Source organism: Nuphar pumila, chromosome 11 (assembly GCF_984573655.1).
Source record: "Nuphar pumila chromosome 11, dmNupPumi1.hap1.1, whole genome shotgun sequence".
Lineage (NCBI taxonomy): Eukaryota > Viridiplantae > Streptophyta > Magnoliopsida > Nymphaeales > Nymphaeaceae > Nuphar > Nuphar pumila.
In genome coordinates this window covers 13,645,238-13,658,578 of record NC_143259.1, presented here as the reverse complement: position 1 = coordinate 13,658,578, position 13,341 = coordinate 13,645,238, and positions in this window count along the sequence as shown.

The following is a 13,341-nucleotide window of genomic DNA, read 5'->3' as shown; positions in this document are numbered from 1 at the left end:
ACATGTTTGTTCTTAGAAATCGCTGTATTGATGAACCGACGGTAATGTACACCTAAGGCGATTTTTTTAGATGTACTAGTGGATTTATTTGAGACCCAAGGATTCAGTCCAATCGCATTGACTACCATTCAGAATAGCCCTCTGGCATGACATTGTTTTCATTAATGCGGAGTGCTTTTTTATTTAAGATTTGCTTTTGGTTTAATGAAACTGACGTATATACTCGAAAACTGACGGAGGGTGATAGGACATGTCATTAATATTTGAAAGACACAACACACAGTTCCACTTTGCTTCGCGAATAAGGAACCGACATAATCGACAATTCCCGCATAAACGACTTATTCTTGAATCGAGTGCATAGGCGGCTTCGACGCAGTTGTCGTATCCGTCTATACCTTTTTCATAGGTCTGTAAGATCATAATTGAAGAAACTGTTGTTTAAAATTCAAGCAATTTTCAAATGCTGGCACAGGTTTTCATGGTCGTAGCAGTGTAGTTTGACGTTAGACCACCAAGCGTATCGCTTTGTACTATTCGTAAAATAAGAACGCGACATTAAAGCGATGTTTAAGCATACAACATTTCATAGCGATGTTGAATATTATCATTTCGAACATTAGAAGTCTTTGTTCATTGCACACATCGTAGTCTCACCCTGCGACTGTCAATCCCGCGGGTTGAGCGCACATCTTTTATCAATTACAAGCCTTTTAGATTCTCGCCTCCGTCAGTTTCTCCTCCGAAATTAGAAAGGACGTCAACTTTTTGCAGAGTTCTTCGCGGAATCCGGGTATATCAACCTGCAAAAACAGATTGTAAACTAGAAGCAATAGACATGCCCTTAATTGCCAATAATAGAGGCCAAGGAATGGCATACAACGTCGAAACAGGGTTTTGCACCATTGTATATCGCTTCAATGTACTTCATTACAAATACGCCGCAATCAACGCCATTATCTTGTAAAGGAGCATGGTATGTCGTGCGATAGATCCACTCGCTGACATCGACTCCCAAAATGGCTATGAGGAAACCGATCTGAGAATAATGCGACCGAAAGTAAATTCATGACCCCAGTACACTACACTATACTCATATAGATGGAATCTTACGAGATGAGAAATGTCTAGCCGTAAACCACTGTCAACTTCCTACGAATTGTAACACCATAGTTGTTTTTCGCGTAAATCCATCACGTATAAGACCCAATGCTTTTCAGACTGCCAGAGTGTAGGAATCAGTATCTGCAAATAGATCGAAAAAATGTTGTTACCACTGTCACGCTGTAATATTACACTGTAGGTTTGTTTGCTTACCTTTTCACTTGTCATAAGGTCTTTGCAGTGATTACCGTTAACCCAATAAGGTTTGCCATCTTGAAATCCACTGGAGTATGGCAAACGGCGTAATATAGTCTGCAAACCGAAAGAAACATTGCTAACACCAACGTTAACATACGAATCAATTGGACTAAATCAATAATGAAAAGCAACATAAAATACAACCGATATACCATGAAATATGGGCTGACGACGCTCACAGTCTGGCTTGGTGCGTTGCTTTTAATATAATTTACGAAATCGGATATAGTCTGTTTGCAGCAAATATGGTGTTGTATTGATCATACGTACACATGGCTTACGTTTATAGACAACTACTACTAGTTTAATACTAACAAAATTACTGATCATGTTGCATTGTGCGAATTCACTGCGCATTCGGTTGATGTCCTCCAGGAGTGATTGACTAAGTTTTCGCCCAACTTCGTCGGTGGATGTTCGACTGAAATGAATGCGGACATTGCAACGACCGATATTTAAATTACATTATATAGTACACCAAAACAAATCGCAAAAAACGCATGAAAGAGACGGATTTTGCTGAACATGTAGACTATGTGTAGGCAATATACCCAGGATTCACCATTGTTGGTCGTGTAGCTGTCTTCGTCTGCCTCACCGACTATAATTTTCTATGTTCGAGGGCGGATCTTCAGGTTTATGAAGGAACCGTCGGTTTGGTTGTTGCTGGTTCACGAAGTAGAAGACAAACACACCTTCCAGTGCTTGTGCGACTATTTATGACCTAAAAGATGTATTGCTCAACCAACATGATCAATGAATATTGTACGACAACTCAAACATTTATGGGTATCCGTTGGAAAATACACATTGAGTAGCCTTTTATTTATAATATATGGATACAACTTTTCACAAGATAACAATAATGATTTCAAAAGGCAAGTGGAGGTGTCGGGAACGCGAAAGATTTGCTGGAGAAGAAGTTGACTGGAGGTGTATGGCGATTTGTGGTTATCGTTGAATAGCGATTTGTGGCATCGCAGCACAGTGATTGACAGTCCTACGCTGCGATGCCACACATCGCAGCACACTTGAACAATCATTCGCATCACGCTAAGATTGACAGTCCAACAATAATCAACAACGTTCTACTCTGCGATGCCACATATCGCTATTCAACGATAACCACAAATCGCCATACAACGATGTCATCAATCGCCTTCCTGCAGAAGCAAAAACCCGCTATCTATCGATTTGAACAAATTCAACCACGAACAGCAAGTCGTCAATGACAAACGACTATAAACTCTCCAAAAATCTGGCATTGTGGAGATCGGGTCATGCAAAGAGGCATGCCAACTAAGTTAATAGCCCACACGAGATTCCTGTGTCCCAAACCTATCTGTCGACTGCATCGTAGCCTGTCATGAAAGAGAAAATATTAGACACTGAATTAAGTTTCACAAGAAATGCCTACCTCCTCGCAACATCGATTACATACCAAAAGCCTTGTAAAACTGTAGCGATCGTTGCCGGAAATCTGGTCAGGAGGAATGTAGGTTTGAACGTTTGTCGGTACTTCTGCAGGGTATTGCTGCATGATGGACATTACACGAGTTAGCTATTTGACAAGCTTCACGCAATGGGGAGCAATATAATGTTTTACATACCTGTTCATTCGAAGGGCTTTGTTGTTTTTTATTACAGGTTGGTTGTTTCTTAGTCCTTTTCTTGCCAACCAATTCTAGTGCACCCTTTGCCCTCCGACGACTGCGATCAGAGGCAGGTTTTCTTTTGATACCCTTTGCTTCATGAATATGTCCATCATAATCAACAACGTTCACTACTGACTTGTTGAAGATAATGTTTACGCTTCGGCGCAACTTCTCGGGAGTGTCAAGCGAGACATGATTTTGACCTACATTGTTCGATCCCATTATCTTCGGCTGGTATTCATTCGCTGCAAAAGACTTAATGTGAATTAACTCCACGTTTTCAAGTAACTCCGTTGCAGCTTTTCTCGCACATGCATAGCCTTCTTCGCTTCTCAATGCCAAATCAGCAACATGCATGAATGACCTACACAGTTGTTGGTAACGGGAGGCTATGTGGCACTTCTCGTCAACACCAGATTTACTCGCATTGTCCATAACGAGCATTTCAATCTTCGCGCGTCTCGTCCATCTTCGCATTACGTAAGACTCAGGTATTTCTTGTATCTTATCTTGATTGAGTGCCTTTAATGCATGACAGCATAGGATACCTTTGAATTCATACATTTTGCACGAACATTCTACCCTTCCGTTGTCGACATTGTACGTGACATGCGCTTCTTGCCTTTCCTGATGCTTTTCGCCCTGACAAAAAATATGGTATTTGTGTATATTCTCGGTTTGCACCAGTTCTTCTATTCTGCAATTCATGACGTGCAACACATCTTTCTTGATCCATTCAAATACAGTTAGTGTATACAGTGCTGCAGGTCGCATCAATATTTTCATGCCAAAAGTTAGAGGTCGTGTATTGAAGCATTTCACGTTTTGTTCAAGCTCATTCTGTCTTAGACCGTCTACAAATAATTCATATTGTTCCATGAAACGAAACATTGTTAAACATGAATACAGGGTTTTCTTCAGCGTGGCATGCATAGATTCGGCTCTTTGTGTGCTTATCATACCTGCACAAAAGTATTGTCTTCCATATGCCAATGCCCACTTCTCTTTTTCTGCATATAAATTTTATAACCACAGACAGTCAGCAAGGTCGTATGTCTTAATCATTTTGTCCCAATCTGACTTAAAGGTGACCTCGTCTACGCTATGAAGTACACACCTTGTAAAATGTTTGTCAAACCCTGTATTCTGATTAAATGTGTTCTATGTTCTTTGCTGCATTTTAAAAGATATGCCACAAACACAGGCGATGGTGTGCATCTGGCCACACATGAAGCACTGCAGCCGCAATTGCGTGATCACCATCTGTAAGTACAGTTTCAGGATGCTTCTCGTTCATTGCCTGTGTAAATACTCTGAACAACCACTCAAAGGTTTCCTTGGTCTGGTCATACACAAAAGCACCGCCTAATATACAACTCTGTGCGTGATGGTTCACTCCCACAAACTGCGCAAATGGCCACTGTTCAGTGTTAATCTTTACTGTAGTATCAAACACAAGCACATCATTGAAGCATTCATAATCTAATCTAGACCTTGAATCTGACCAAAACATATTCATGGCATATCCATCTGCGTCCACTTGCATTGCACTAAAGAAACCATGTTCATTACTTGATTTATTCTGTAAGTAACGAACCAAACAACATATTTCTTCGTTCTTCATGTTATCTGTCCTCTTCCTGCTCAAGTGGTTTCTAAGATCCAAAGGTGTGAATGGCACATTTTCGCGACCACCATCAATGCGGGTAAACAAATTGTATGTCTTCCTTGGTGCAATGCTGGCGCTATCGGCTATTTCAGCCATTGCAGCATGAGCTACAGTTACTTTACGATGTGACCTTAGCATAGGAGTCATAAATGATGCAGATAAATCATGATTATGATCACTGATTAAAGTACGCACGACAAATTTCCCATTCGGATGTCTTCTCAAAACCAATCTCGCCTGACATCCACATCTTGATTCTGGCGTGCTCCTAGTTGGATTTTCCATTGATTTCTTCCAACCTTGCTTGGAATAGACATATGTCTTTCTAACCAAGACACCCTGTGCATTTTTTGACCAAGAAAACCTTCTCACACTGAAGACAACTTTTAAGGCATAATCATTGTAAAATTTATATGCATCTTCTTCGTTATTAAAATGCATTCCTTCTACAGGAACATAGTCAAGTGCAATTCCATGTACATTCTCAGTTCCTACGGTTTTATTAAGTGTACTGACATCAAAATCAGGATCATTATTGAATTGCATTTCTTCTCCTGAAACATTGAAGTCAGGTGTACTTCCGTGTACATTCCTGGTGCATACACTTTTATTATGTGCGTTGTCATGGTAGTCTACCTCATCATTGAATTGCATTTCTTCTACTGGAACATTCAAGTCAATAGTGGGTCTAATGCCTGCACCCTTCTTTTCATGTGCATCGTCAGTGCAGATGTTCAATTCTTCAGTTGGGTCATAAGCATAGATATTCAATTCTCCAGATCTTTCTATTGATTGAGCTACATCGTCTTTATTACAACCTGATGATAAGCTCAATAATGTTTTAAGCAATATATCAATTTGTGTTTGCAGTAACATGGCAAACAAGTCGATATTATCTCACAAAAACAAGAGTCTGTTACTAATACAGCGGTTTGAGATACAATGCATATGATGAGTGAATGTAGGATACCTGATGGGGTAGAGGCCCTTTCTAGCATCTGCAAACAAGCATTCCTGTCAACAGGTCCCAGCGTCTTACAAATATCGATAAGTTTCCAACCTTCGTAAAAACAAGATCTACCTGCAATAACCAAACAAAGCCTTAATGACACACAAGACGACATGCCTTCTTCATCGATAGCATGATGCTGGGAAGCTACTCATGCCGCTTTGATGGAACTGGTTGGAATGTTTGTGCATCATTGCTTTCTTCCTTAATGCCTAACAACAACGACAAATAAAAGAAGACAGTGGAATGTTTTGTAAGCAATATATCAATTTCCATTAGCAAGCGGCATAGGTTTACTACGATTTAATCAGGATGCATATAAGAACGGATACCACTAGGGTTACGCAAGTCAAAGCAACGATTTAATGAATGAAAGTATCAAAGCAAGTGTGGTTTGATGTTTGCTTGTGCTGAGCATCGACGTGTCGCTTACCATGCCAATAAAATAAACATGCCGTACATGTGTGTTGACGATAACGCTCTCATAATATCCACGAGGCTCTAAAGCGAGTTCAATAGAAGTCGCTGAGAGAGCAACGATATGCATGTGAAAATCGCCCCGCCATGCGTGTCAAGATGTGTTTCTGCACCCAAACATTTTCAAAGTCTGTGTACAAATATCTTACAAATACATATTACAAAACATATAATATCTTACAAAACGATATGTATAGCGATTTGTCAGATATTGAAAATCGATACTGCAGTTCAGTTTTTATAACTTATAACTCGACGATACAAAAACATACTATCTAAAAGGTCGATAAATATATCGCACAATAAATTACAAATCGATAAGGAAGAACTTGAACATAATAGCAAACAAATCGATATTAACTAACAAAAATGTATCGCACAAAAATGAGAGTCTGTTACTAATACAGCGGTTTGAGCTACAATGCATATGATGAGTGATTGTAGGATACCTGATGGGGTAGAGGCCCTTCCTAGCATCTGCAAACAAGCGTTCTTGTCAACAGGTCCCAGCGTCTTACAAATATCGATAAGTTTCCAACCTTCGTAATAACAAGATCTACCTGCAATAACCAAACAATGCCTTAATGGCACACAAGACGACATGCCTTCTTCATCGATAGCATGATGAGATGAAAAGCTACTCACTGTGCCTTGATGGCACTGGTTGGAATGTTTGTGAATCATTGCTTTCTTCCATGATGCCTAACGACAGCAGTAATGAAGAGAAGACACTGGAATGTTTTGTAACACTGGAACGTTGATAATGGGAGCACTGTTACAACAGATGGCGCAGGCGAACGTCTCCATTTTAAATGGTTAACATCAAACTTTCTGGAAGGAGGACTTTTTTGTCCTTTTCCCCACCCGTCGTTTCACAACTTTTAAATGGAGGATATTTTTGTCATTTCCTCAAACCGTCATTTCAGGGCAAGAAAAGCAAGTAAGGGTGATTAAGTCTTTGCAACAGCACCAGAGTCCGATGCAAAGCTATGTCAACATACACGGGAATACGAGACCCATGTGCATAAATACGTGGCGCTCATTCGATCCCCCGAACACGGACGTGGGATTCAGTGAATCATCGGTGGGCTCTATTCTTGAGTTTTAACCTTTTATCGAAGGTTGACACTAGTGTTTCTTGAGAAAATCAGAATCTGCAGAAAAACAGAGACCACTATGCCTCATGGACAGCATTTTTGGGTCAAAAAACAGTGTGCTTATTCTCATTTCTGTATTCTTTCCGCTTTTTTAGCTTAGTAGTCTTCTGCTTTGCTGTAAAATCCAGTGCTGGATCAGAGTTAGCATCTCTTTTTCTCACTTTTGTTGCTTATTAAGATAGATCACATAAATCACGGTTAAAATTGGGGTAGAAGTTCACTTTAATCCATTTGTTCAATGGACAGACAAGGTTTCTCCTCATTCTGCAGTTTTGTTTTTGGTTGTTTTGTGGGATGTTCAATGAAATCCATGAATATTTGAATGAATGAAATCATGATTTTGCTATTTGAATGAATGAACTATATATTTGTTCTCGCTTGAAATTGTAACCTGTTCATGGCTCGATTGTATCATTAGCATTTTTGGTTATAAGATGAGCACATCTAATACTGGATGCACACACTCATTTTCACACTCATTTTCTGTATATGATGTTGGCATAGATGCACAAAAACCTCAATATTGTTGAAGCATGCATCTTTGTGTATGGATATCCCTGATGAAGAAAGGTGTTTCTCTCAAGTACATTAGTATAATTAAAGATATGTATGAAGGAGTAGTAACCAATGTCCGCACTTGTGGAGGTGTGGCAACCAATTTTCCTATAACGGTTGGGTTACATCACGGATCTGCTTTAAGCCCTTTCCTATTTGCTATAGTGATGGATGAGCTTACGAGATCAATTCAAGAAAATGTGTTGTGGTGTATGTTGTTTGCTGATGATATTATTTTGATTGATGAGTCTAGAGTTGGAGTTAATGCTAAGTTAGAATTATGGAGACAGACATTAGAAGCAAGAGATTTTAAGTTGAGTAAGAGTAAGACAGAATACATGGAATGTCGGTTTAGTAAGCAACAAAGTAGTGATGAGAGTGTAGTGAAGCTTGGTGAGCAAAAAATACCGGTGGATGATTTTTTCAAATATTTGGAATCTATCATTCAAAAGTATGGAGAAATCGATGGAGAATGTAAATCATAGGATAAAGGTTGGGTGGATGAAATGGAAAAGTGCAACTGGAGTGTTGTGCGATCATAGAATGTCATTGCGGTTGAAGGGAAAGTTTTATAAGACGACTATTAGGCCCGCTTTACTATATGGTACAAAATGTTGGGCTGCCAAGAGACATCATATTCAAAAAATGAGTATAGTTGAGATGAGTATACTTAGATGGATGTGTGAAAATACAATAAAAGATAAGATTCGGAACGAGGAGATACGTAATAAGGTAGGCGTTGCACCCATTGAAAATAAGATGAGAGAGAATCGTTTACGGTGGTTTGGACATATTCGGTGAAGGCCTAATGATGCTCCAGTTAGAAGGATGGAGAAATGGGAAAATATATTAGTTAAAAGAGGTCGGGGTAGGCCTAAGAAGACTTGGATGGAGATGATAGGAAATGATATGAATGCTTTGAACCTCACCGAAGACATGGCATTGGATAGAAATGATTGGAGGAGAAGGATTCATGTGGAAGACCCAAAATAATTTTCTTTTTTGGTTCATATCGCAGACCCCAATTGTTTTGGGATGAAGGCGTAGTTGTTGTTGTTGTTGTATAGGCTTAGTAGCGATAAATATATATTTCACCAACAGGGGCTCTGCTTGTCTGGTATGAGCAGCGAGTTCACGTCACCTTGTGTTGGGACGTTGCAGGTTCAAAAAACATTAATGGTACAGTTGTATAACTGGTAGGGGTCTGCCTAACCCCAGCTAGCCTTTCAAATATATATATATATTGCTGCTATAGCTTATAGTGGCAACTTTAAGTCGCCGTTATAGGCCAATAACGGTGAGTTATTTCTCACCTTTATAGGATATAACGATTAATGACGACTTAATTGTTGCCGTTATAGGCTAAGTCGCCGCTATTGAGGCGTACCCTTTAACATTAACCTATAAATGTCGCTGTTATTACTCAGTAGATGCCAAAACTAGATGGCCACTTTTTGTCGCTGTTATAGGTCTATAACGGCGACAAAGAAAGTGATAGCAGCGCCTTTCATCATGACCCTCATTCTTATAGTGATGACCATTGCTTGCAGACATGGATCATCAACCTCCGCTACTAAATCATGGAAGAGTTTCCTTTGCACATGACCATCCAATGCTTTCTTTTAAGGTAACGACCCATAACTCTTTTGGGGAATTTACGTGCCTAAATTATGGCAAAATTAGTTTAGTTGCCTATGGCTTAAGACCTTTAAGAGGCACTTATCTTTTTAAGAAATTGGCCAAATGACCACCTATGTCACTTTTTCTGTCAAAGTTACTTATTTGGCCTTAATTGTACTACAACTACAAAAAATGGCATTCAATCATCTAAAGAAAGAAATGGTTAAAATGCCATTTTAAAGAGTCAACTATAGTAAACTGATAGAAAAACTCAAGGTGGTCATATGAGCAATTGGTTGAAAAAATATGTGCTTATCTGAGAAGTTTTGAAAAGTGGGCAGTTAAACATAATTTTTGCATAAGTTAGGTGCCTATACTTAAATTTCTCTACGCTTATTTATTGTAATATGTAAGTGCCTTGTCAATACAAGCGTTTCAGACAGTTTAGGGATTGCCTACTTTGGAGGATAGGGCATGGAGATAACGAAGATATCATCCACCCCATAAGAAGCAAAAATAGCTAAATATTTGAAGCAAGGAAAACCACTGCATGGCATTGATTTCTCAGATTTCCCCACTTTAGAGTAGGGATGGCAGTGGACCGGGGCAGGGGCGAGGCATAGGGTCTCCACCCCCGCCCCGTTTCAAAATCTGAACCTTCATCCCCGCACGGGGATGGATTTCAATTTCCACCCCCATCTCCATCCCCGTTTCATGTCCTCCATCCCCGGTCCAAACGGGGGTGAGGCGGGGCGGTGCCCCGTTTCCCCTTAGTCTATAGTCATCCCTTAAAGGATTGGGGGTGGGGTGGGGCGGGGTGGGGATTGAGATGGGAACGGGGAGGGGAAAAGCTTAAGTCCATCCCTGCCTTCATCCCCGCACGGGGATAGATTTTAATCTTCATCCCTGTTTCATGCCCTTCATCCCCGATCCAAATGGGGTGAGGTGGGGCGGAGCCCCGTTGTCCTCCGGTCCACTGCCATCCCTACTTTAGAGGCCAATGATTTTAGTACATGGGGAGAGCCTACAGCTAACTTCTCTCAACTCCTTCCACCAAGTCTCTCAAATTCAACTGTATGATGAATACAGAACATGAATAATTCTTCCAGCTTCTTTTTTAAATTAAAATATATATTGAAATCTAGACTTTGCAGGATCAACTGGCAAAATTCAATCAAGAAGAACATGGATCAAGCAAGCATGACAAGAACCAAGATAATCATCAAGGTGGCAGCAGAGAAATGGTTGATGGGGAGTAGGCAAAATTCGGAGATCCCAATATCAGCCATATTGGTAGCAACAGTTTGTTATGGCTTGATAACATAAGCTTAATGCACTCTTACCTCTCTCTTCCCATTTTTGCTAATAGAGACGGTGAAAACCAATTTACTCTTAGAGTGCCTTGCACTTTCCTGTCCTTGCTACTTTTTTTAAACAAAGGGGCATGTTTGCTTTCAAACAAGAAAAATCATGAAAAAAGTTTAACATGAAATTTTCAATTACAAGTAATGATTTCAAGAAGAGGCTTGACAATAAAAAATGTTTTAAAGTAGTTGAAATGTCTTACTTACTATTAATGGAAAATGATCATACTTTATGACAAATATGAAGTATTTCTTAAAATGTTCTGAAATTTTTGGTATTCTCTCCTTCCTATGTCCAAAATAGTCAATATCCAACTTTGTTATGATCTTTTTAACCCTTGCATGTGCGAAACTGGTGAAGTTTGCACGATATATAGCTCTGATCCTCTGATAACACAAACTCCTGCTTAAAAAGAGGTTAGCATGTTTTTTCTTGCAGACATTAGGAAGGTCACATAAAATTTATGTGTAAACTTCGTCTTAATCTCGAACTTTAGAACATCACACATATGTTACGAAGTTCGCACATAATTTTATGTGAACCACGTTGTACTCTCAAACTTTTGGAATATTGCATATACCTGACGAAATTCGCACATATGTTACGAAGTTCGCATAAAAGTATGTGTGAAATTGTTTAGGATAAAAATCGAAACGCCATACCTTAGAATCTTTTCGCATAAATTTTTAGGGTTCTTTGTAGTCCCCAACCTGCTTTCCAGTGTTTATGCGAACTTTGTCAGTTTGAGAGTAACATAGGTTCGCATAAAATTATGTGTGAACTTAAACTCCTTTTAAGTGAGAGTTTGTGTTGAGCAAAGAAATATATCGTGTGAACACCAATTTCGCACATGCAAGGGTTAAAAAGGTCTCAACGAAGTTGAGTATTTGAGATTTTGGACATAGAGAGAATAGCAAAAATTTAAAGGCATTTTTAAAAACACATCAAATTACTCAGTAGTCATTTTCTGTACTATTAATAAGCACTACTTCCCTTAGTGTTACTTTTGGCAACTGGTAAGATGAGTTGCCAACATGAAAGTTTTCTTGTGGACAAGTAGGCCTGCAAGTGGGTTTGATACCCATTAGGTCATGTTTGGTTTGATATCATATCCATTTAGCAAAATGGGTCTGGATATGGATCCAGACCAGAATTTGATCTGAACCTTACAATGGTCTCAAATCTCTCTTCTTTGGTAGAATTGGTTGTCACCACACGGATACCAAAGCTCCCTGTTTGAAAGGAATGACCTTCAACAAGAACGCTGGGTAGTCAAGATTATGTTACCTCTATCTATAACTATCCACACCTTCCTGATGATGACCTTTTGAGTCTTAAAGATGTAGTAAAAATCAAATGCCCCAGATGCACTTCAGTGGGCTTGATGGGATCACAATCATGACTGCCCATATGAGCATGCATTTCATCAAAGCGTAGCTGAGAGGGCTTCCATAATACTTGACCAACTTCTGATACGGAGAGCCCAAGTTCATGCAGCATTATCAGTAGCTGAGGTCGCCACTGACATTGCAGGTTTTGCAGCAAATAGCGGAAGTAACTGAGACCCAGCCTTGGCTTCGGCAGCTTCACTAGTGGCTGCAGTGTGCACAAAAGCTGCTGAGTCGATGGGCGCTGATTAAACCCTCAAACCCACGTTTCTCTGATTATCAACTCAGCTGCTAGTAGCCATTCACCAAATGATATCCTCACACTCACTGCCTCAGCAGCAACATGCAAGTAATAAGCATTGATGGCCAAACACTTTCCAAAGTTCACAGTTTCCAAATAATGAACACATAAAATGGAACACTAGCCAGCACTGCCCTTGGAAATAGATTTGTTGTTCTCCAACTCAAAACATCTACATCGTCACCATATAGATGTGTCCTCATGGTCATGGTCTTGGCATGTCTGTTTTATCCATCTTCATGCAACTTCATAGCTATTTACATAGTTGTTTTCCCCATATGGTGGGGCGGATCCTGTCATGCGATCCAAAATGAAGTTATCTGACCCATTATTCATGTGTATTCAAGTTGTCCGCACAAACGTAAATCAAACGCTGGACATAAGGAACAAACGCTGGACATAAGGAACACAAATTATGTGTACAGTCAAAATAAATGCTGGACGGAATACAGTTGTTACATAACGTTCTGTCTGTTCTGTTCTATTGTTCCGTCCAATCTTGGACAAGACATCAAACACACCCTAACTGTTCCACCAGAAATTGTAAAATGACGTTCCCACCAAAGCAATGATCGAATTAGAAAATTGATTATTCAACACCTGGAGTGCAAATCCAAACATAGTGAATCGTGCAGACATCAAAACTTGTTTAAAGCAGAACATTGAATAGTCACCAGGAATACTGTGATTAATGAGGCGTGTCAGACAATAAATAAACAAATTTATGCAATGTTGGAAACTTGGAATGGTTCCGACACAGAAGAACACATGCAGCGATGGATC